This window comes from Cheilinus undulatus, linkage group 12 (genome assembly GCF_018320785.1).
Source record: "Cheilinus undulatus linkage group 12, ASM1832078v1, whole genome shotgun sequence".
In the NCBI taxonomy this organism is placed as follows: Eukaryota; Metazoa; Chordata; class Actinopteri; order Labriformes; family Labridae; genus Cheilinus; species Cheilinus undulatus.
Genome location: NC_054876.1, coordinates 28,127,926 through 28,154,563, shown reverse-complemented (window position 1 = coordinate 28,154,563; position 26,638 = coordinate 28,127,926). Strand labels below are relative to the sequence as shown.

Below are 26,638 nucleotides of genomic sequence, written 5' to 3'. Positions count from 1 at the left end.
TTGGTGCTGATGGAACAGAATGCAATATAAGAGGTGTCAGGGCACAGAGATGGGTACAAAGCAATGGGCAGACCGGAGTCAGCAGCTCGATTTTTCTCCTGTGATGTGGACAGTGACACAGTGTTTCCACAGTGGGACCAGCCAAACTAGGGGCCTCCTGCAACAGTGCTTCTGTCAGCAATGTATACTCAAACACACTCAGTGGGAGCAGCTGGCAGCCACTCAATTTCAAATGGATCTGATGAGTCAGTGCATGCAGAATTTCAAAAATCTCAACTTAAAACAGCTAGAAGTGTTATTCAAGGTAAATAAGCAGCTTACAAAGCTTAAGTTTGGAAATATGCATTTCATCAATCTGCAGCAGTAGTCTTCAGAGTTACTGTAAAATCTGTAGTACATGCACTGGTATTCAGGTTTTCTAATCTAAAGACTGTGCCTTATTATTTTTCTTCAGAACCCATATAGAAGTGTAAAATGGATGACATCACTAAGCTGTATGAGGCTGTATAAGGACAAAACTATTCTGTTTCTATTTCTATTCATCTGAAAAAGAATTAGGTCTACACAGCAGTATGAAAATAGGGAACTGAAATCCTCTAAAAAAAGAAAAACAAAAAAAACATAAAAACAACAGCCTACTGTATGTTGGAGCTAGTTCCTTGGATGTCAGTGCCCAAGGCAGCAGAGATATTGTATTAGATCTAGTATCAGTCAGCTTTTGTATGAAATAATATAATCCACATAAAGAACTCCTAATAATCATAAACAATGTTGAGGTTAAAGTGAAATGATTACAAAAGCAGCTTACTAGAGTTAAACACACAATCTCAACACGTTGTTTGAACCTTTTATGCCTCAAAATCCCTCGCCATTGTCTCTATGTATACAACAACTAAGGCTGATGACGACTGCAGTGGAAATGACGCACAACAGCAGTGCAGACAAACACACAGGGGCATTTTTAATCTTTAGTCTTCAAAGCCCTGACTCATAGCCCTGACTGTCAATAGCTCAGACCTCCAGGGGAAGTTTGTGCTCTAACCTTGCCCCATTCTTGACATTTTTTCTTTTTTATGGGCAAAACAAAGAGGTTTAAAAACAAGACAGCGCATCAGTTCTTCCAGGTCTTGCTCCCTCGTGTAGCAGAGCTGCTTGGCTACAGTGAGGTATGTTGCTGCTGTTGACTACAGTCCAGCCTCTGAGGGATTTGCTGGGCAGGATGTTCAAAACCTGTAACATATATATATATATATATATATATATATATAGATAGATAGTCAGGGCACACACAGGGAGCATGTTTTCATACTGTAGCAAGGTCAGAAAAGTTCTAAGGCACGCACATCCCATAGGGTTGAGTACTGGGTGCTGAACCAAAAAGTGTATCAGGCAAAACAGAAAAACAAGTCCGCACACCAGAAGCTGCTCCAAAGGCTTATTGAATGAAGATTATCACATCATTATACATATTATTATATATAATCTTCATTAAATAAGCCTTTGGAGCAGCTTCTGGTGTGCGGACTTATTTTTTTGTTTTGCTTCATACTGCAGCAACACAAAAGTATTCAAGGTCAGCCATGAAAAAACAAGAAGCCACATGTAAAGGGTATTAAAAAGCTTATTTGCATTGTTGCAAACTTTTTCACCGATTTATGGAGAAAGGTGGGCCAGAAAGGTCTCATTGTCATGATTTATATGCTTTGAACGTTTGGCTCTGTATTCCAGTATGACTTTAGGAAGCTATTAGAGGAGCAGGACAACAGTTATTTTTGCTTAACTCACATTTTAATTTCTCTGGGTTTTATTTCTTCTGTCTTACATAACCACAGACATCAGGAAGATAATCAATGAAACAACATTATTACTTTTACCCAGTTATACCCCCTGTGTGTGGATCTGATGTGTTGGGGCAGACGGTAAGAACCACAACGGTGAGCAGTCAAGCTACCTGAATGGTTGTCACTAGATGTACACAGCTAACAAACAATCAGAAAGGTAAGGGTGCCTTTCTCCTGGATGGTTTGGAGAAGTTGTTCTGAAGCAAAGGTGCGTACCCAAATGGTGGTGTAAGTTTGGGCAAATGTGAAAACAGCAGCCATACTCTGATGCAGAACAAAACAAGTGATCTCAACAGTCTAGAGGAGGTAGTCCTGCTTGGCATTTGACCTAACCCCACTACACAATTAACTCAGCGACAAAAACCATAACTGGTCGGCTCAGTAGTCATCAGTTTCTTGGCCTTTAAATGACACTTGTGTTTTTTTTTTGAATGAGCCCATTCTCAGTTAAACCAGTGCCGCACAAAGTTTATTTGCTTTTTATATACAGTTATAATCTAACAAGGTGAAAAGCGGTTAAAAAGTGTGGTCTGTGTTGTTATGTATTCCAGCATGTTCTGAGCAGTGAAGCCAACAGTCACTTAAGGCTTTGCATAGTGTGTGACCATTGCGGTGATGATGTTGCGTGTCTCAGCACTTTATACTGGTTTAAGTCATCCCAGTATATATGCCACAACCAACTTGTAGATGAAAAAATAGGTATTGAAAGCGGATTTTAAAGTAATGATGCAAGAATGTCTCTTACACCTGAATCAGAAAAAGCACCCAAAGGCTTATTTATGGTCCTTTATTGTATGAAAACAGATCCTCATGTTTAAAGAATGAACGACCACTCCTCTTAAACTCACATGCATCCACTAGAGCAGTGTTTCCCAAACTTTTCTGTCTGGTGACCCACTTTTACAGGGCACAAGCAATTGCAACCTAACAACTTTATTTCCCTTGGCCTTCAGTGGCTGTTTGGTCTGAAATATGTGTTTCCTTTTTATTAGTTAAGCACTAATGACAGTGACTTTAACTCTTTTGCCATCCAGTGGCTTGAAGAGCCTTATTTTGTGTTTTGTTATTGTGGTGAGGGTGAGTGTTATAGAATAGAGCCCCCCATGTGGCTATAATATACACTGCCGACATAAATGTAACTTTAAATACAGTAGCAAAGACATTCTGAAAACTCACTTGGTGACCCAAAAAAGAGCTCCTGTGCCTCAACTGTGGGTGCAAACCTAGAGGACATGGTATAACACCCATCTCGCTGGCATTCAGTTACCCTCCAATCTCTGCAGATCTGCTCTGCAGTAGTTCTCTCCCTGTGCTAAGGCAAGGTGACAGTGTATGTTAATAGTTTTCATCTTGCAAGAACTTAACTCAAATATTTTCTCCAGTTTCCACACTGTTCTCCATCATTTTGTTTTTGCTGGCCTGGCTTGAACACACAGTGCAACAGTACTCAACACTGGCCCCACAATTTACAGCGCTATTGCAACTTTTGTCTCTAATCTTCCAGAAAACATGCAGAAATAAAAACCGAATAAATGCAGAATAGGCAGAAAGCACCGTCCATATTGCAAGTAGAGCATAAATGAACCTTACTAGTGCCAATCAGCTACAAGTCATGACAGTTTTACAGGAATTCTAAAACTTAAAGGGAGCCAGTGAAAAAAAGAAAGTTTGTTTCATAAATGTTACATGTGAAGTTCTTTTTGTTTGTTTTTTAAGTGTAAAAGACCCAATACTACTAAGTTTCCCTTAAAATGTAGCTAGAAACATGTGCGGACAGCCTAGCCTCAAACAGTTTACAAGGACGGTGATATTCTATCAATAGATAATGGAAAACACATGGCTGTTCAAGGAAGTTGTAAATGCCAATAGTTGACATGAATGGGAGATCAACGCCAGCTTCTGTCATTTCAGTTCAGGATACAGGGATCATCTTTTACAGAGCAGAAGACTGTTCAGTTTTCATGCATTTCAACGCAGCTAATCCACCTCAATAAACCAATTGCTGACATTAAAAACCATGGTTGACACAAATGCACTTCAAGCACAACCAGTATAACACATGGACACTCGGGTTAAAAGTATGTGCTGCTTTCTGTCTCAGACACATTCCAGACTAGTTTTGTGAGGTCCTAAAATGGTTTTAATGAGAAAAATGTGGCAACAGGTTGTTTTATGGGCTGTCTGTTGGCCTACTTTTGTTCAGAGGTAAGACTAACCAAACAATTACAGGTTTAAATGAAAGAATATTTATCCGTTTCAGCTGTAATGATTTAGACTTACTTCAACAAGTCTGTCTTGTAGATAAATAGGGTTAAATCTTGGACAAAATACAGCACGTTATGAAATGAAAAACATCTTGAATTAGCCATACTGCTATAAAGGCCTAAGTAAGTTTGACACAACAGTTGTCCATATGAGGAGAGCAAGAGATCAGCTGTTCATAATGTCAAGGTAACCCTTTCAGTGTTTGACTTCACTCAGCAAGGTGAGTCCCCCTGCATTCCCTCCAAACCAAACAGGCCAGAGCTGATGATATCTGCCTGTTCACGCCTGCTGTCATGTGTGGAATGTAGCGACATTACACACATACACGCACACTAACACTCACATGCTACAATGTTTGCACATGCACACGCAGGTAAACATGTGCGCACTGGGAGTCAGGCTGCTGTGCTGTGAGCTTCTCCGTACCCACAGGAAAAGCTGACGTGTTTACATTCAAACAATACTCAGCGGGACAATGCCCGGCTGTTGTTGTGAACTGCTGTGTGCATGAGGGACTTCAAAACAGGTTTTAATGGTGAGGCTATTACATACTGCACTATGGTTCTGGATTTACTGACAAGCTCATAATTAGATAAGTAAATGGTTTTAGGATTAAAGCATGATTAAGAAAGTAAACACAAGTCTTAACTATACCACTTTCTAACATGGATTTACTGGGAAAAAATGCTGACAGCATGTTGAAGGACTATTAAAGGACGTCAGTACTGTGTTGCTGAAGTGGGGCTTAAACTAATCAGTTTCTGCAGTCAAATTTTAAGATATGAAACTGCTGAATATAAGTACATGTACATATAATGAATGCTGAACATCAAATTGTAAGCCCCTCACACATCGCCAGTTCAAGATGAGATATTACAGCCTTGTTATGCCTCACCTGCAGTGTGTAACACACAAAGGCAAAATGGTGTGTTGAAGTTGGTACAGCTCTGATCTGCCATAGGAGGCTAAAGAAAAGAAGGGGAGGCGATGATCCCTTTCAGACAGAGCATTAACATGAATTTGTGTCCGTTCAGGGCAATCAGATGCCAATTAGTAATCCCTGATGCTAAATATGGACACACCTTAATGTGAACTGAAGATGATGAAATTGGAGAGCTGAGACTGAATACAAAGCCTAAATGGTCTGGGATGCCTTCACCTGGTTGGATTGGTTGAGTAGCATGCATTAAAGACTTCCCCATCAACTGACATGATCTGCAAAATTCTGCTAATAAACAAAAGGTGTGGTTTATTCATGTCTGGCCTGCCTTACTAAGAGTGATGAAAATTGTGGCTGTTTTTAGAGACCTGGTTCAGTAATAAGAGCTGGTCACTGTATATCTCAGAAAAGAAGAGCCATAGTTTGCCGTAACGGTAACATATTTACAGTTTTTTTTTATTAATATCATTTCAACTTTATTTAAAATCAAAATCTGGCAGTTACATTCATGAAATAACCACATAGTAAACATTACAGACTAAGAAACATTTTATAAAAAGAAAAGAGAAAAGGTCAGCTCTCCAATCTGGGCTACAGTTATAGACCCATTTTATAAGTATTTATACTAACGATGGTTCGCTTTGGTATGTTAACTTTAGCTAAAGCTAGCAAAGCTACACTAGCTAAATAATAAACTTACTACATAGGCCAATGAGGCTAAGTGAGCTTTAGCAACAATGAGCTTTAGCAGTGCGAGCTTTAGCAAACATAGCTTTGTAGGTAAAGTATCTATGTAGCTTTTTTTTTGTTAGCTGCCTTGTATGCACAGCTTTAGCTCCGTTAGCTACATAGCTATGTTAACCATGTAGCTCCATTATCTAGAGCTAAGTTAGCTTTAGCAATGTGAGCTTTAGCAAACATAGCTATGCAGATAAAGAATCTGTATGGCTTAGGTAACTGCTTTGTGATCGTAGCTTTAGCTCTGCTAGTTACATAGCTCTGTTAATTTCATAGCTCTTAGCTAAGTTAAAAATATGAGCTTGAGAAAACTTAGCTAAAGCCAACTTACCTACATAGATACATTGCCTCCATATCTGCTTTTTGAGCTTAGCTTTAGCTATGTTAACCACATAGGTCTGTTAGCTACGTAGCTTATGCAACTAATACAGATATGTAAGTTGCGCTTGCTGTGTTGGAATGTTTTCATAGAAGACAAACTTGTTTCCTGTAAGTAGACTGTTTACCTGGCTTTATTAAATGTTTTACTATCAGGTTTTAGAGGTCAGGTTTTTAAATTTTGTTATCTTAGACCATTACCTTAACCCTTACCCTGACCCTAAATGGGAGTTCAATCCAATTTTACTTCGTAAGTTTTAGCGTGTATTTTTATTCTGAAGATGAATGGTCTGTCAGAGTGGGCGTCGGAGATGAACGGTCTGCAGCCAAGCTGTCTTGAACTATCCTGGTAACTAAATTGTCCTGATAAATTAAATCTATCAGCAACTTGTTACTTTAAATGCTATTGAATACAGTAGTTTACAGAATTTATGTTTGCAATCAGCAAGTCATATCATACTTTGATTTTGTTTTGTATAGCAGCTACATACCATCTTTTATGAGACTCTGGAGCCATTTTTAAGTTGGCAAGCAAGTAAGCTATACCTTGAACATACCTAAATGTGCATCATTGCTCAGAACAATGGGATTCAGGGAAATGAAAAGGTGGCCTGTTTCATTTCATCCCATGCCTTGGGTCTGTTCTAATGGTCTAAAAGCAATAAAGAAATGTTGGAGGACATTATTAGGTCAAAAACTGAGATATTATTCAAGGATTCTGGATTAAACAAAGTCCTTCTTTAAAGACAGCTTGCATTGATAAAGCATTTTCAGAGTCTATAAAGTTATGTTTACTAAAAACCTGTTGCTCTAAACATCATTTAGTCAAGGTTTAGAGAAGTTCAGTTATGCAATTAATCCATTAGTGCCGTTGTCTCAGGCTGCCCTTAAAATCACATTTTATGAATCCCTTGCTTGTTCGACCTATAAAACAGCATAAAAATAAAATTCAATGACTAGTCCATGTTGCAAATGCTCGTAGAAAGTTCCACAGAAGGTAATAAATGTAATTGCCTTCAGTGTTTCACATTAAGGTCAAATGGTCTTCTTTTAAGGTTACAGTGTTTCCTTAAGGGGCCTAGTGCTGTTTTTCAGGCTCAACCAAGCAGATTAAATCACTACATATTTGGCAAAGGTGTCACAGATGTTTGACACCAACAGCTACCGACCATAGAGCAGAAACCTGCTCACAGAAACTTGACTCACTAGTTTTTGAGCATGTCTGCCTTCCAGTCCTTCAGTGAGGAGTGGTCTTTATTGACTTCACAAGGAGGGCCTTCAGTGCATCAGGTCAGGGGAAGGCTGTGTTTATTTACCCATTTCAACACAAACACACGCAAAAATGAACACACACATGCTGTGTTTCTGGCTTCCCCTTTGCTGTCTGTTTCTAACACTGACTCTTCTGTATCCTTTTAATTTCAGAGTCTCTCTGCAGCCTGCACTTTGCTGGCTCATTCAGGTTTGTTGATGTTGTTTCTGGCATGTGAGAGTTGTGAGTGTGGGTTTGTGTACTGTGTGAACTCATGCAGCATTTACGTCATGATGGATTTACTGAATCTTAACTGAAAGCCTGAATATGTTTTCAGTTACTCGTTCTATGGGTCACAGATGTCACCAAATGTAACCACATGGGGCAAAAACATAACCACCATGCAACGTGATATAAATTTTACCTGTGGTGAAGTCACCTGGGGTTATAATTCTGGATGCACACGTTTAATGCATGTGTATCTTACAATGACTGAGTAGAGCTCTACATGTACACAAGATTATGTGCATGTATTTTTTTTTACCATTTTTTGAATTCTGTGTTGTTTTTAATTCATGAGGATAGAAATTTTCCAAACTTGAGCCAAGTTTTCAGCCTTTGAAGCAAGTATTAATCCAACCCAAAGCACCCCAAACACAACATCAAAAGGCCATGTTCAGTCTGACATCATCAGTGCATGAAAGCAGAAATACTTCATCAATTTTGATGAGACCACTGTGTGGATCCTGCTGTTGAAAGTTCTGGCAATAACAACCGCTGAATGGCTGGACCAGGCTTCACATCCACCACAATCCCATGCACTGGCCAATCAATAAACAGCAAGCCTATGTGAAAAAGTAGAATAAAGCATTTGGTGGCACCTGAGGTAGCCACAAGCAATTAATATGACAAATTACCTCATGTTACACATGATTTAGCTCCTGAGTCAAGATGTAACTTACCAGAGTAAAGGGATTTTAAAATCAATATCTTTTTCAAGGATAAAAATTATGACATCTCAAATCCAATTAAAAAATGGGAGCTGACATGAGCCTAGAGCAGCCAAAGGAGACAAAGCTTGCCTTGTTCTCTTCAAGTCTTTCAGGTTATAAATATAGCTATAACTCTGCGTCAGCCACCATCGGTCTCTCTGACTGAAGCAGCTTAGAAAGAAATAACTTGTTCCATCCTGACTAAAAGATAAACAGAGGTAATTTGTTGTCATATCTGCATGCATCCAAACAACTGTGTCACTGTGAGCAAATGGGCTTGTGAGCTTAGGATATGAACATTCTAACATTTTAAGTAAACCTTTCAAAAGTTAGGGTTAAGTTTGGTTGTGTGGACTTGAGTACCCCGGTTCTGTGGTTTTTTTTGAGTATCCTGGTTTTTCTTTGTGCATGTATACGTCTTCAGAAACCGAGATATCACAGTATCCCATTTTCTGGCTGCTGTAGACTACCTGCACAGGCACAAATGTGATTTAACTTAATTTAAGTTCAGATACTGTAAATACAGCATCTGTGTGGAGGAGGAATAACTGATCCGCCCTGCTCAGAGAGAGTGACAGCTGATAGCTATGTCTGCAGAGGATCAGTCTGTGAACTGACGGCAGTTTTGTGTCACAACATGCTCATATTTAGATAAAACATGAACTGAACAGTTTAATTTTTCAGCCATGATTGAAACATGAGCACAGTTTACTGTGGAGACAGAGGATGACCGCTGACGCCATGAGTTACCGGGAATTAGAGCTATGCAAGCTGAAGATGGAAATACGGCACTCGGTAAGCATCCTGCACACTATGTCAACGTTTGCCAGTCCTGAAATTTAGAAACAATGACTCTTCCATTGTACTTTCAAAGTAAAAGCTTAACCCTTTCTCAAGACCCACTTTGAGCTGTCCCCGTTTTAACAGACTTTTATTTTGAAGTCGTTTCTGGGATAGTTACTTAGTGAAGTTAGTCAACTGCAAGTTGCTTCGCTCTTTTTGGCATCTCTGCCAAACTTTCGTAGTGTTTAATAACAATAATTCTAATTGCCTAATAGTGATAATAGTTTGAAATATCATTATATTAAGCTTATTTATTTGAGATCTCCCTTTCACTCCCTGCCATCCTCTCAGTCTCTTTTTTTCTTCTGCAGATTTTCTCAAATTATAAACTTACCTTATCTGGTGTTGTAAAATAACATCGCAACCATCTGCGCAGATACAATTCAGTGATCAGAAACCGGGATACGAGTTTTTCTCATGTATACAGGGATATCAATAACCATGTTTCTCTGTGCGCATGTAAACACAGTATCCTGAATATGATGAAAACTGGGATATGACTTATAACCAGGATACTCAAGTCCATGTAAACGCAGTCACAGTCACCACAGAGTTCAATAGTTACTGCCCACATTTCCCCTGTCAGCTTCACTCATGTCAGCCCACAGCCAAAATCTGCAGATCCACCAGTCAGAGAAGTTGTTGTGACACTCTAGGATTGTCAGTAATGCAATACTATTGCCTGAGAACACAGATACATTATATTGTTATTAAAACAAGGGCAATAATATACTTGTTTGTGTCTTCTACATGACCATGTTTCTTCATTTCACCATTTAAACTGTCTTCTGTTGAAAAACAGCCTTTAAACTCAGGGGCAGAGGTGGACAGAAGGTGGCAGTATCGCAGGTTAGGGATCAGCCAATCAGATACATCACTCTTACAGTGTAGGATTGTGGGTAATATAGTGCTGTTGACCATGATCACTGTTTTTCTTCAAAATGACTGGTTGGTTAAGTTCGGCTGGTTAGCTTTAGTTGCCTTGATGGGAGATTGTTTTTCCAATGGTTGGGCAGTTGATTAGTTGGTCAGCTGTTTGGTTATTTGGATGGTTGTTTGTATGGTGTCTGTATTATTAAAGAGGGAAATTCATAGTTTTCATACTTCAGCAGTGTGGGTAATGTTGATCATGCCATGTTTTGACAAGGAAGGAAAAACACATGGGGAATTAACTCCAAACTCTTTGTACAGTCTATCATGAGCCATACAGTATTACTGGAGTGCAAATCTAAATCAGGAGAGCTTTATTCCCCAGACAATATGTTGTGCTTTAAAGTCTGATAAGCTGACAGACTTGGATGTGCAAATTGGGTTATGTGTCATTTTCTCAACATTCAATGAAGCACTACTCCCACCCAGTGCAGCCCTTTATTTTTCTTCTTCTTCTGTGTTTTTAGTTCCCCTGTTAACGTGGGTTTAAGCTGCCTGTCTGTATCAGTCCTGCATCGTGCTTGACACTTTATAATCATCTCTTGTTGACATGATTTTCAACAAACATAACCCCAACAAACAAAGTGCATCCTGTAACGTGTACACTGATACTGAACTGTGCTTCAATCCTGTCATCATGACATTAAGTGCTTTTGACTAAATGGGCAAGGCATCCGGTTTAAAAATAGAACTAGTAAAAAACTCTTCTTTTAGCTCTCTCTTTGCCTCATAAAAGACTAAATCTTTGCTTTGTTTTCAATCTACCACCTGCAAACTCTTGAACTTCATCTGGAGTTGTTTTTTTTCCATCAAGCCCTCTCTTTGCTACTCTTATCTCATCTTTTTGTCCAGTTTGATGATGTGTAACTCTCTTGCTCTCTCTGCTGACTCTCCAGCTTTCTGTTTTAATATCCATATCTTCCCTCCCATGGCTCTCTCTTTTTTGATTACCTGCAGGTGTCTTTCTCACCTCAGCTCACTTTCACTCTCTTCCCTTCTGCCATAACACCACAAGCCACACTACATGTATCTAAACTAAGGGTATTACTGTTATTCATTTTCCCATGATACAATCATTCTCTTTTGAATCCCATGACCCTTTTTTGCCTCCTGTCACTTAAGCTGCAGCTGACTTATACCAAGTGATTTATCTTTCCTCTCTGCCTCATCTCCAACAGCTTCTCTTTGCACACAAATGCACTGTCTATATCCATATTTTACTTAAAACCTGTTAAAATCTTAATTTGTAGAATACGGTAAAATCCAGTATATAAGGCACCTTTTAAATACCTATTTTCATGTAAAAAATTGGCAATGTCCAGTGGGACCATTATACCAATGAAAAGTAATGAAATACAAGCTGTCATGACTGCAAGTGCAACTGCCATGCTAAACCGCTGAACAAGACCTGCAACCATTAAATATACTACCCTTTCATTGTGGATGGCAAGTAACCCCTACACGGCTCATAAGGCTTTGGTTACACGACAACACTTTGTTTCATTTTCTGTTATCATTTTCAAATAGTTCTATGTTTAGATGGCAACCTTTTGAAAACAATCTTCGTCTATCCGAGACCGCAGGAAACACAAAAACGCTGTAGTAAAGTGATTTACTGCACAATCAAACTGTCTCTACAACAAGAACAGTGCTGCACATTCACTGTTTTTCATGTGTTTTTGAAAATGTGTAACATTTTTAACATCCACTGGTGCACAAGAGTAATTCATCACTAAATTCTCATCATCATCATCACCATCATAGCACAGCAGAAAAACTTCATGGCACATATTAACACAAAAAGCTTTGCTAAATCAGTCTTGTTATAATGAAGATATCCTTTGAAAATTTTTAGTTTTCCACAGACACATTTGTCTCCTGCAGCCTTTAACTTCTCATAGATTTTCTCAGAGATCGCAGCGCTTCCTGCAGCTCAGCAGGAAAAGGATAGCCTTTTCAGAATATTTCTATTTCCCCTTTTTCAATTTTATCTGCCTCTTGAAGTGATTACAGCTATCTTTTTCAACCTTAACACGGAATCTTAAATCCTGTCAGGAGGAGGGGAGAGAGTCTATGGGCTGAAGTTTCCGTATTAAAACTTTAAGAAATAAGATAAAGTCTAAATCATTTCCAAGAAACAGATATATTTGTAAAAGGGGGGATAGAAATATCATCCTGAAAAGGCTCCAACTGCACTCATGAGCAGCGCTGTGCTTTATCTGAAAATCCATGAGAAATTAAAGGCTGTAGGAGCTGAATTTGTCCGTCGAAAATTAATTACTCTCAGCTTATATCTATTATTACGAGACTGATCTTGTAAAGCATTTTTGTGTTAATATTTCTCTGCTGCGCTATGATGCTGATGACAGTGATTATCATGATGATCGATAAAAAAGGTAGATATAATCATTTCCAAAATTAATAGCACAACATTATCTAAAGAAACTGGCATTGACAGCCCTCCAAATGTGAATAAAGTTTCTTCTTTTCTAAATGCAGCTGTCTGTGACAACCTGAATTGGAGGTTACTACACCAGACGGCTCGGCTCGAGCTGCCACGGCTTGGTTCAGAGTGCTGCGACACTTGCTTGACAACTGACTGCAGCTGTAGTTTGCATGCTTTCAGAAAGTGTTGTTTTCCCAACAAAACTGTTCCGTTTTCAGGCACCAAAACGCCATTCTCATGTAAACAGACAGCCAAAATGTTACAAAAGATTTGCCATGTCATGTAAACAGGGGCCTAAGTTTGCCAGGAGGGACAGCAACACAAACCAGGCCTTTGTGGGTAGGCACCACTTTTTAACTGCCTTTCTTCCTCATTAGTTCACAATTTTGCCTTCCTGAAAACTGGGATATAATGTTTAGTAAACAAACATTATTGAGCACTGCTTTGATTGGAAAGACTCAGTGGAGGTGGCCAACATGGGCAAAAGTCACTGTAGCAAGGGATGTGGACTTTGTTGATGGAACAGATATCACACAGAAAAACAGTGCAAACTTTTTGTACTCAGACTACAAAAAAACAGTCTACAATCAGTGCAATTTACAGTTTTTATGGTGTGTGTTGAGTTGTTGTCGTATATGGATCCTCCAAAAGAATGCAGAATCTGTCGAGAGCATAAGAGGCACAACACAAGATGTTGGAATATAATGCAAAATCATTGGTAGCAATCAGGCGTTAATAAGATTAATTTGGGGAAGAAAGAGAATTTGGAAAAAATAGAGAAGGAAGCCATGGCCAGAAGTCATCTATTGATTACTGCTGAATTTTTGTCAAACCCAAAGAAGTTGGCTTATATTTGAAGATGCTTTATTGTTGTTAGCTGATAACCTGTACAGTCTCATCTCATCTCTATATATTACATTTCTCAGTAGAATCTGTAAATAGAGTTCATAAGTTATGGAGTGTGGTATATAGTATGCCACTGTGACAGGAAGTGTCACCAAATGTCAGTTTCATATCAACAACACTGAATCCCACAAGAGACAACTAAGTGTGAAACTAAAAGATCATATAAACCTGATGGTGGGAGATTCTTTTGACTAAACGTTTTCTCACTAAAATACAGGGTCCATATATAAACGCGTGTTTTACCATTTCACATTTAAAGGATTAACTTCAAAGTTATCCACTGAAACAAATATGAAATTCAAGCAATCACACACACCTAATTTCCATTATTTTTACCAACAATATTACAAACACTGAAAATAAAAAAGTAATAACCTGTGCCTCCCAATGCAACCTTTACCTAGACACCATCCATCCATCCATCCATCCATCTGTTTTCTTCGCTTATCTGGGGCATGGTCACAGTGACAGCAAGCTAAGCAAGTCAACCCAGACATTAGGATGGGCGACATGGACTAAAAAATTTATCACAATATTTTGCTGTATTTATTGCAATAACGATATAAATCCCAATAAAAAATAGCACCATTCAACACAAACTTTTTGGCTAGGTAAAATGTATCAAATGGGCTGCTTAACTAAACCAGCTATTGCCACTGATTGCCTGAATTGATTCAATTCCAATTCTCAAGGATTCATGTATCTTAGCAAAAAAACACTTAATTGCTACATTTAAGAGATTTAAAGAGAATTTTGTTTGGAAATAGTACAAAGAATGTTCCAACTTGGCACATCATTAAAAATATCAGGGTTTGCATAAAAAAATTGACCCTAAACTAGAAGTATTTACATCACTATTTTACCTCCATGTGGCCCATCCTGGATATGGCCTCTTTTGTCCAGTTTGCCTCTATCTCTAGTGTTTAAATCCAAAAGGCAGTCTGATATCCTCTTTTAAGACTGGAGGGTCCTTCAGTGGAGAAGAGGTGCCAGGCTCCACCATGTTTGTTTTTACAGAGATAAGTCACTTACTGCAAGTCCAAGTTAAAACTCTTGTTGTTGAATTGATAAAAATAAAGATAAGTAAATTTGATAAATTATTTTTCATTAAGTTTGATTTAGTCCATGATGTATAACACTGAAGCTTACAATGTAGTAGTAGAAATAGTCCATTTTCAGATATAGTGCAGTGTGGTGTGTTAATGTTGATATGCCCCTCCAACATACACTTCTGTCTGTCTGCTGTCTGTGAGGTGTGTACGATAGACAGACACCTATGCACCTAAAACACAGAACCCACAGCACTGATAAAAAGAAACATGCATCATTTTATCTATCATATTACGTACATTGTATATTTTTGTAAATGCTATATTATGCTAATCTTATAGAAAATCTACATGAGATGCGAGTTTATTACTCATATCTTTCTAAATATTAGACTAAGCGCGCCGTCATTTTCTCGTGTAAACTGTGGGGCCGTATGTAATTTGCGCGGTTGTGAAACGGAGGAAGAGGGGATCGTAAAATAAAGCACACTATGCAAATTACCGTTGTCTGCTCCACGTCTGATTTCCCATAACCAAACCATTTCCAGATAGTGGAGGTAGTTCCTCGTTTAGCAACAAACTCAACCTCTGTCTAAACTCCACCTTCCACCATGTTTGTTATGCTTCTCCATGTGAGTTATGAGTGCATCGCAGTTGATGACGTATGTGTGTGTGACGATCGCGGGCACATACGTCATCAACCATAGTTTATCGTTATTATTGCTGAATGCCGGTTTTTCATCGTGCAGTTTTTGTCACGGTATATTGTAAACAATAAGATATTGTCCATTCCTACCAGACATCCCTCTCTCCATTAACATATTCAAGCTCCTTCTGGGGGATCTCGAGGTGTTCCTAGGCCTAAAGGGATTCATAATCCCTCCAGCAAGATCTGAGGTCTCCTCCGAGGTCTCCTCCAAGTTGGATGTGTCGAAAAGGTCTTCATGGGGAGGCAACAAGGAGGCATCCTGAAATGGGCATCCTGATTAGATGCCCAAACCACAGCAACTGACTCCTTTAAATGGAAGAGAGTGGTGTCTTGATTCTGAGTTTGGCCCCGGATGTCCACTCTATCTCTACGGTTAGGCCTTGCACCCGTGAGAGAATGTAACCTCTTGTACATGCTTTCTCATTCTTTCAGTCATTACCCAAAGCTCATGAGCACAGGTGAGGATTGGAACGAAGATTGACCAGTACATTGGAAGCTTCAGGCTCAGCTCCCTCTTGAGCTTGTATCTGCAATACTGCTGATGCTGCACAAATCTGTCTGTCAATCTCATGGTCTATTCTAACCTTGCTTGAGAACAAGACCACAAAGTACTAGAACTCCTTCACATGCAGCAAATCACTCACAGAGCAATCTACTGTTCTCCGGCAGAGAACCAAAAGACTTTGAGGTGCTTACCCTCATCCCAACCACCCCAGTGCGTGCTGGAGATCACAAGCTGAAGAAGCCAAAAGAACCACATCATCTGCAAAAAAAGCAGAGATGAGATCCTGCCCATGAAAATTCCCAACAAAACCAATGATAAGGGGCAACCCCAACGCTGGCAAACATGCACTGGGGAGGTGTCTGATTTTGTGCCAAGGATGCAGACACAACTCTCACTTTGGTTGTACAGAGACCAGATGGCTCCCGCACCCCATGTTCCCACAGTACCTCCTTCGTGACCCCTGTGGAGTACAATCAAAAACCCTCTCTGAGTCCAAAAACATGTAGACTGGATGAGCAAACTCCCTTGCTCCCTGAAGAAGTAAAGTAAAGAGCCTTCAACTATCCCACAGGTAAGAAGAAATCGGCATTGTTCCTTCTGTTTTTGAGGTTTGGTCATCAGTCAGATCCTCCTTTCCAACTCCCTGGAGTAACAGACTTGAACAGACTAGAGCAGACTGATCAGTTCATTCATAACTTACACAACCAAAGACTCGGTGAGCTTAAACAGACATCAAGTTTCCAAGATATACCCTTAGGCCTGTGTCAAGACACCCTGCTATCAAACTGGTTTTCACGTCTGCTCTGTGTTTGTGCATGTTTGCTCACATTTCAAACAGAATTGTGTAAAAGGAGAATTTACACATCCAGCAAACATCATTAGTTGTGAAGGTGTGTAGTCAGTCTTAGTTGTACAACAAAAGCTGAATTCATGGTGTTTTTTCCTTTTTGTAATATATAAATAGTATATATTGTAATATATGAAAGTATTAACATAACGCAAATATTGCAGATTGTGTGTTTTGGATATTGAATTAGGCCATATTGGGTTTTTTCTACATTTTAAATAATTGTGCTGTCCTTGTTTATCACAGTTAACCCAGCTACTGGTGACAGCATTCCTCATTTCAAGTGGAAAGTATCAGATGTCACACAGATGAAATTACCTGTTTTATAATCACTAGTGTCAGGCAGTACTCAATGTCTTCATTTCCTCCTGCTTGAGAAATAGACAGGCCCTACTGTGGTGAGTACAAGTGAGGTAAATTGTGGTGGGAGTAGATATAAGATATCTTGAGCCAACAACACTGATGCCTGGGGCTAAATATGAGAAACCTGAGTAAGACTAACAGGAAGACAGGGGCAGAATGCGAACAGACTGAATTATAGCTCTAAAGATGTGTTTTATGTGTATTTTTAATGAAGAATTTGAAGACATAACTGCTCATCTTCCTATAATATGTAAAGATACGTCACCTGCAGCCTTACACACCTGCACTGGTCAAAGGAATTTCAACAGTGGTTGTTCTGTGTCTACATATATATCAACAAGTTCCAGTTCAGTTAATTGCACCAGGTTAAAGCAAACAAATGACAACAGGGCTGCGAAATTCCTCTCAATTTAATTCATAACTAAATATGAGCAGTCACAATACTATTAAATGCAATAAAAAACTGCATTTACTGTAGTTGAAAAGAAAAACTACACTACATATATTGGCTATGCTTCACAATCGGTCAAGGAAACACAAGCTATCAATAAGCTTAGGGGGAACATGTTGCAAACAAGCAATGTAAACAAAGAAATGCTGATAGAAATAGAACAAAATAATTATTGTTTTAAGTATAAAATTTACAAATGTATATTTACACTGCTTTGACAATGTTTTCCATGCCAATAAAGCTCACTAAGTGACAGAAATAGAAAATGAGTTTTATCTTATAATGACACCTAAACTCAAGGTGTTGCACCTGACATCATTATTTAGATATTAAAAACCTTACTGCAGTGTTCTCATTAAAAAAAATCTTTGCAGCTATATTGCTGTAAGCACATTATTATACATAAACATACCTATCTGCTACAAGCACACACATAGGCCCATAAACAGGCCCAAAAAATATGAGCACACATGTGATTTCTACTTCTCGTCGTTTCCCACAGTCTGAGAGTCTTGTGTGATCTAAATTAATCTCCCTAAGAAGTCACCAGACACCAGAATGCAACAACTTTAACCAAAAAGCTTCAGTTTCACATCCTGGTTTCAGAGTGGGCTACAGATGGGCCCGCAGAGAGGAACAGAGACATATAAACTTTACACATTTCATACATTAAGGCAAATGGACAAAAAAAGACAACAAATGCAATGTCGTTCATGTGAAAAAAGACAAAAAGCCAAGTTAAAGGGGGACTTTTCCTGATCTTATTTTTGGCAGGGCTTTAAAATTCCTTATGTAGGACTGAATACTAAACCTTTGACTGAGATGTGCACATGAAGGATGCACGTAGTTGGTAAACAGGTACAAGACAAAAATCAGAAATGCAGATCACTTTTGCCACTATGACAATCCCGAAATATATTAACGTTCTTGTCGACACATAATAAAGTATTCAACAGAGGGAGATGTCCAATAAACAGATATTCAACCTCCAGTTAGGAATGTGCGGTAATACGATAACACCTTATACCAGGGTGTTAAAAAATAGCTTAAAATATTGCTTCAATACTGTGTCCCTCTCTACCTGCAGTACCACTGCCAGTGGGTGAAGATGCTTGAACATGATAAATGAAATCCTTCTTATGATTTCATTTAAATTTGGCAAATAATGAAGGCGCTCAGAGCTATACCGGCGTATTTAAACTCATTTGCTGCGTGCAATGGCCTGGCTCCCTGGCACAGTGCTGGCCCAGCGATGTGGTCCTCTCTAAAGTCAAAGTGTTAAAGTACACTGCTGGCTATAATGTGATCCACAGTATCGTAAGTTCAAAAACATGCTATTTCTTCTTTCTGTGTGTAGATCTGTGATGAGAAATGTTAACATTTAGGCAGCAGCAAAGTCGAGCATAATTACCCCATCAACAGATCTTAAAAACACCTGAACTTTTCTTAACCCTCTTTTTGGGAAACCTAGATAACATTTATCGCTGCTTGTAAGTTATTTCAAGCTCTAAAGTAGTCCGTAACTTTTTAGAAGCTTCCTATAAAGTAAACTTGCAGCACGACGGAGCTCACCAGGCTGCACAACACTGATATAAATAATTAAGGCAGATCTTTATCTGTTTTGCAGCACACGGGACATTGATTCACACTCATAGATACAGTATAATGTGCAATTGTGGATTATTTTAATTTATCTTCATACAATAGGGTTAAGAGATCAGCTAAGTTAAGATGCATAGAGATACGGAGAGAGAGGGAGAGAAAGAGAAAGGAGACGAAGGATCATTTAATCCTGCAACTATGCTTACCTGTAAGGTGTGAAAACAAAGGCTTCAACTTTAAGTCACTTCCAGCTAGGAATGACTGGTGATACCACATGCTGGAGTATTAACAAATAACCACGTTATTGCTTATTTACCATCATGAAGAGAGTACTGCGTAAAAAAAGCACACGTTTAAAAAATACCTTGAGAGTCTGTGTCCATTCCTACCAGTAGCACCACTGTGTATGTGTGTGAGTGTGTGAAGATGCTTTAAAAGTCATAACAGAACTTATGTTAATGATATTGGGCCAATCTGGCAATCGATGAACGCATGCATACAGACCGGCGCATAGAAACTTGTGCACCATGGCCAGGAATAAGCACTGGCACAGCGCTGCAGTATTCTATAAAGGCAAACTGTTAAACGTGCACTGTTGGTTATACTGTAATCCATGTACCGTACACCGTATACTCTGGTGAAATTTGGGGAGGGTATGACAGTATTAAAAGATGGATGCCGCCCAATCCTACCTCCAGTACCCCCAATTATGGCCTCCTAGCAAATAAAACGTATTCAACTTGGATGCTACGTCATTCCCAGCTCTAACATTCAACTTCTGAGGTTAATGGAATGCAGCATTAGCTCTGTTAGCTATGCAGCCAACTTAGCTACGTAGCTTACACAGCTAACTGAGCTACATAAGCTACGCTTGCTGCATCGGAATGTTTTCATGGAGGACAGACTTTTTCCTGTAAGCAGACTTTTTACTCTAAATGTTCTGTAATCAGGTTTGCAGGTCAGGTTTCCAACTTTTAACTTTTGGTAGCCTAACCCTAACCCTAACTGGAGGTTTAATACTATTTTGTTTCGTAAGTTTAAGCATATATTTCTGTTTCTGAGATATACAGCATCTCAGCTGAACGGTCATGAGAGTGGCTGTCAGAAATGAACAGGCTGCAGCAAAGCTATTTTAAACTGAGCTGGAGCAAACGAAAAGACTTTTATCTAAAAAAAAGAGCGGACATAACAATGACTGAACTGAAATGTTAACAAGAAGTGCAGCCAGCATCGACATCTATCAAGGTGCGTTTCATACAGACTTAAAGAATTTCAATCATCCTTTGTTTGAAAAACATGAAAAGAGCGTGGAGAATTGAGTGTGGCACAAACTGTCACTAGTAAAAAAAGCTACAAAGAAGAAAGATCCAGCTGCACACTTGCTAGATGGTGAAATTAGCTGAATGAAGAACAATGGCAAGCTCTTATGTTTAGGGATGGGTACTGAATTCGGTACTTTTATAGGTACCTACAGAATTTTCCAAGAGTGGAAATTGGAGGAATAGGAGGTAGTGGGCTAGGTTTTAATTTATGCAATATGAAGAAAAAACACTGGATAGTTATAGTAGTTTAGGTTTTCTATGTTGGAGTAAATCTTTTTTTAAAACACTTGTGATGTTACATTACAAATGATGTACGATGTTGTTTTGATATATTTGATATTTGATAGTGTTTTGGTATTGAAAATTCAGAAGTTTTGAGGTTATTCAACATTTATTCTTGTATGTTATTCACACTAAAAAGTACCGAAAATGGGTACTGTTGTGTACCGGTTCACAGGTACCGGGAATCGGTACCATACCTGTTCAAATGTGAAAGGTACCCATCCTCTTCATAAGGTTGACATGCAGTACAATGTTTTCATATGCTGAGGATATTGCTTTACTGAAGCAGCTAGGGATAAATGTCAGCTGAATATCAGTCACATGAACGAAGACACAGATAATGCAGACCAACATGCACACTGTCATCAGAGCCCAGTTAGATTCTGCTGAATTTAGGAGACATCTTTTTGATTGATCTGAGGACGACACAAACACAGAGAAAGAGATTGACTGTGTCTGTGCCATGCAACAGCGAGTTAACCTTAGACTTTCTTGGATTGACTGAACTGAGTGGTGACCGTTTGGACCATAACAGACGGACTTCTGAAGCTTTTCTGAGATGAGGGGAGGACAAAGTTGGTTGTCATGTGCATAGACAGGGCTGCTGTCAGAGTCGTGATGTGCAGCAACACTGTGCCAAAACTCTGACAGCCGGCTGCAGTGGGAGACTCTTTTCAAGATTCAAGGTTCAGACAACTTTATCTATCCCAGAAGGGCACAAGGAAGGGCCTACCGTACCAACAGAAACAAAAAGAGACAAAAATAGACAGCAGGGGCATACATGGCAGTGCACTAGTCAGCTGATCAATACATTTTATACTGTGAAAGACTGTAACAGTCCTTGGTCAGTTGCTGCAATTTTATAGACTTAAAAGGTGAGGCTAAAAACATGACTGTGCCAGTGAAGCTGTGGGAAGAAAATGAGATCTCCTTTGTGAAGCTGGGTGAGTTTCATAATATCAGACGGTCTGCATGGAGGTATGAGACTTTAGCAAGCTGTTAAAATGCAACTGTCTATAAAAGAACTTGTGACTTGATGAATCTCCCAAGTCATGTGATCATCTTTTGATCCTTCAACTTGGCCTCAGGAAATGCAAGACATCCATCATTTTGGCAATATAACAGTTTTCTTTAGAAATATGAGGCCAACTTGCAACCTGACAGGGACACCAGATAGAATGGATGTGCTTAAAGCAAGCAGAGATGTTAGGCAGCCTCCTTTGTGTATGACTTAGTGCAGATAATAAAGGCAGGGAATCCAGGTGCTAAAACCAAGTACAGATCTCTGCTGGTCTCTCAGCCCTGATGCACATTAAAAGAAGAGACACTGGCCTAAAGTCAGCTGTGATTGGAGACTGCTAATCTCAGGCTCAACCAGGGACAGGGAGGTGCGTCTGCAGCATCTTAATTTATCATGAAGGATCCTGAGGTAAAGAACTGTGTGGGAGACACCAAGGAGGACAGCAAGGAAGACTGCACTTATGAAAATCTTACTAGAGCTGACCAGAGGAACTCATTGAAAAAAGTATTGTGCACTGCTGCCCACAAATGTACAGTTCAATGTGAGTGATTAAAAAAAAAGTCTGACTAAAAAAAATCCTGCTTCATACTAACAATGATGAATAAACTTACTAAAAACTCCAGATGTGTGGCAGCTGTTTCTCATACTGCGAGGGTACAAACAGGAGCCAAAAAGCTCTAAAAAGAGGAGGATAAGCTCCCCCGTCATCTCTGTGCTGCTGACTGTGTGCAGATGGCACCAGGACTTGGTCAAAAAAGACAGGCAACCCGGGAAACTGGTACAAACTTTAAATAAAATACACCAGTATAATCCTTTAATTTGTCGAGCTGCGTCAGCACAGAGCAAACCACCCTCTCTGGTAACTTCAGCTGAAACACACACTGCCTCTTTTGAAAACGTGTTTCTTTACACACACTCCCAAGAACCACACACTGGTCTGCACCTCCTCCTCTGTTCTGCTCATAGCGGCTCCTCTGCTCAGCTCAGAAAGCAAGAAGTCACCACTTAAGTCAGAAAGTCTTTCCCTCCCTCACTTGCTCCTTCCCCTGGGAGCCTGTGGCTTTGTGATGGTTGGAATTCCCATAAATGTCCAATCTGTACAGAAAGCAGCCAAAACCACTGTAAATCACCCAGCATGATTTGTTGTTCATTATACCACCAGGACGTCTGGATGGTACTGAGAAAAGGTAGGCAGGGGGGGAAGAGCCAGGCGGAAAACCTAAGAAAGTGGAAAAGGTTGACAAGGCATAAAAATGGTGGTGAGTGGGATTACATGCAAAGCCCAACATCTGGACAGATGTACCTACAGCACATCTACAACATAGACATCTTAACATGAAATACCACCAACATTTATGAAAAAAACCTTTTGCCAATTATAATCTCTTCACTGAATCAGCTGTTCGGTGTGCTACATGCTAGCATTTTACTGATAGTACACAACAGCGAAACATCTGCGACTGCAACGGTTCATGCTCACATTATGTGTCGATGCTTGCAAAAAGGACCAATTCTGAATTATGCTGACGTTAAACTGAGGCATCTTGACATCCCTAAGGAAATGTAAAATCATACATGGACTAGATTTATGATTGATGAGATGACAGTGTTTTTGTCAAAGTTAATATAACATGAGGAAATTATTAACCAATGTGTCACAACCTCTAGAATGACCCCCCAAAAAAGTAAAAAAATTGATAATTAATTAATGTATTTATTCACTGCAGTTTGGTCTCAGTTTCATCTCTTATAATGATATTCCTTATCATTTGGCTAAAATGTTAACTTCAATTATCTGAAGCCAACGCTCATCCTTATTATCCGTTCATCTATAGGCTCATTTATTCTTTAATTAATTTACCGTTGTTGCTACAAAATGTTAAACAAAAAGGTTTAGAGTATCTGTTCTACTTTCCTTGAGTACAAATTAACTTATCCTGATTTTTTGTTATAATTGGCTGATAGTCAATAGTTTAAAGGTGTTATATATTTAAATCATTATTATTATATTGTATATTTCCATCCATTATCTATACACTTCAGTACAGTCGGCTCTCTAGGAGCTGAAGCCAATCTCAGCTGAGAGGTGGGATGTACTCTTGACTTGACCTGTCAATCACAGGGCTGGTTTATAGAAACAGACCATTCACACTTACATGTACAGGCAATCCAGAATCACAACTCATTCTACAGAGCATGTCTTTAACCATGGAAATACCCTGACATAACATATAAAAGAACAGGGAGAACATGCAAACTCATCAGAGAGGCCTCACCCAGGACCAGAAACCTTCTTGCTAGTGGTAACACAGACAACCAGTGCACTCCCATGCAGCCCCTTTAATATCAAGACTCAGGCTTCTCATCTGGGAACAGCTACGTTGTAGAAAGATTGCCACTTCAGAACAAAGTGGCACTTTTCTTTTTAATCACAAAAAATACCACTGAGAGAGAAACCTGGAGAATAGATCGAAAAATTTTACAAAAGTTGGATAAAAAGTGTGTGTTGTGCTCTTTGTGTGGACCAAAATATAACCCAGGTAATCCATATAAGGAAACACACTGGACTTAAAACGCCTGCATTTCAGTTCCTAAATTAATGCTGCCATGACAACCAGTAGGGATGCACAGATACTGTTAACTGTACCGATATCGAGCCAGAGTACTTGTCATAATCAGCCTCTCATTATGTGGTTCTGAGGTCAAAGTTGGAGCCATGTCTGCAGTTTTGTAATATTTTAACATAAATGAGGACGACAAAGTACTCATATTTGTACACGGCACTGGCGAGTACTTGTTCCCATATTTGTCTGAAGCATATGGTATTGTTGCATCCCTAACAACACTACATGTCTATATCTTTGCTTTAAATGACAAACAAGGGTGTGGATTTAAGACTAGTTAAATCTGGTTTAAGTTTCACTGTGTGTGAATGGCTCTATACTATGGAGTGGTTGTCTGTGAAGACAAAACTCTCTCTGACAGCTCCACGCTCGCACTGACTTGTAGCTCTTTTTTCCACAGCCATTAATCAACCTCAAGAACAACTTCAGTGTCTTGGGCACCAGCAGCCTCATGGTTACAGTATATATAGAGGCTACAGTTCTCCAAGTGGGCAGCCTGGCTTCAAATCCAACCTGGACTGTCATTCCCCACTCTCTCCCCCTGTTCCCTAGTCTATCCACTGTCCTGATCTGATGAAAGTATGAAAGCCTAAACATTTTTTTAAAGCCTAAGCATCCTGTGGAGTGGAGTATCAGCCTGAATCCTATAAGTTACTTTGCAGTGCAGTCTTACCACCATCAATGACTGGAGAGTTAGTTTATGGACACAGGCTGCAGTCTTTATTGTACTGGCTGCAAGTTCAAGTCATGATCCTGTTGCCATTTGGAGCAAGTCTTCCCCCACTCCTGTTCACAAAATTTTATGGCACTCTATGGCTTTCAGAAGACGGCCAACAGAGGGCTGGAGTAGCACAGGGCCATGGTTGATCAGCCAAGTGCTGAACCATACCTGACCTTACCTATTGGTTTCCTATTAATCAAGAAAGGAAAATGTCAGAACAAAAATAAGCAGCATCAACTTCATCATCCATCTTATAACAAACCTGGACACAAGGGAAGGGTAGCAGCAAAGTTCTTTCTTGTCATAGGTTTATCTATGATAGACTTGAGCTGTTTAAGCTATTCAAATCTCTAAGAGTGGTTCTCATGATAAAAGAGTTAGGACTCATCTAAAAATCAGTGTTGTTGTCTGGTTAAACAAATTACAACCAATGTAAGCATGGCTGACATTCAGGTAGAGCTAACATCAGGGTTTTAAGTTGATTATTAACAGAGAAAATACAATTTTAAAAAATTATGGTACTCAAAATTTAAAACAACCTCTTCCTCTTGCTGGAAGTATTTAAACATTTGTCAAAGGTTTGGAAAATTAGGGAGATAATTTGGATTCCTCAAGCTGTTGTTACTTGATGTTGTGGTTGTTTGAAGGTGTGATTTATTAGTGGGGAGAGGTTTTATTGATTTAGTCCGTCTACATCATGGTCAGCTGAAACTACACAGCTTCATATTTATGGTCTATTCAATTATTCAAGGTCCACTGGCTGTGACAGCTGAGGACTACAGAGAGGTTTTATTGAACAGCTGTTCTTTGGTTTTCTTAATGTGTCTGAAACAAATGATATCAACTCAGTGGCTACTTGGGAACCACCAAGTTGGACCATTGTCTTTGTCTTTCATTCAGCTTTTGTGTTTTAAAATGAAGATCTACAGATATTTTAAACTTGGTGTGCAGTAGGACAGTTGATCATTCAAATAACACACACAATATCTTTGAAAATGTTTGGGACATAAAGTAACACTACTGAAAATGTTCACAAGTATGTGTTTCATGAAAATGAGTAATTTATCTATGAGAGATGCACACGGACGAACCTACCGTTCCTTTAAATACTATAAACTCTGTTGTATGATTATAAAACATAGTTTTTCTTCCATCTCTGCTACATTTGAGCAGACTTCAAAGGCTGCAGATGGCAGATAAAGCACACAGATTCCTGGAAAACTGTCTGACTCTTTCCCTGTATTTGGGAGGGTATGACTAAATATAGTAACATTATCAAAGTGCTGCCTATCATGTGTTTTTTATATTCTCGATCACACACCCACCTTTACTGCAATGAGCATGTCATTTATTTGTGCACTAAACAGGGCTGTAATGGCCTATTAAAGTGTGCACAAACGTCCTCTATGGCGGTGTGAAAGAGGCTTTCTACCTACCATACACCCACAAACAAACAGAGGATTAGAGATATAAAGGGACCTTTTTAAATGTGTCATGCAAAACTGAAAGGTGGCCGACTTTAAAAAAAAAAAAAACGTTAGTCCTTAGATTTTGCTTGCACTTCAAAACTCTGACCAGCAGCTGAACATGGGGAGCAGTATGAGCGGCTGG

General features: G+C 39.2%; 1 protein-coding gene across 3 annotated transcripts in view; it reads right to left on the bottom strand.

Moving 5' to 3' along the window:
• LOC121518508 (rap guanine nucleotide exchange factor 6) overlaps positions 1–26,638 on the bottom strand; it is a 211,753-nt gene that overhangs the window by 183,940 nt on the left and 1,175 nt on the right. The window lies entirely within an intron of this gene.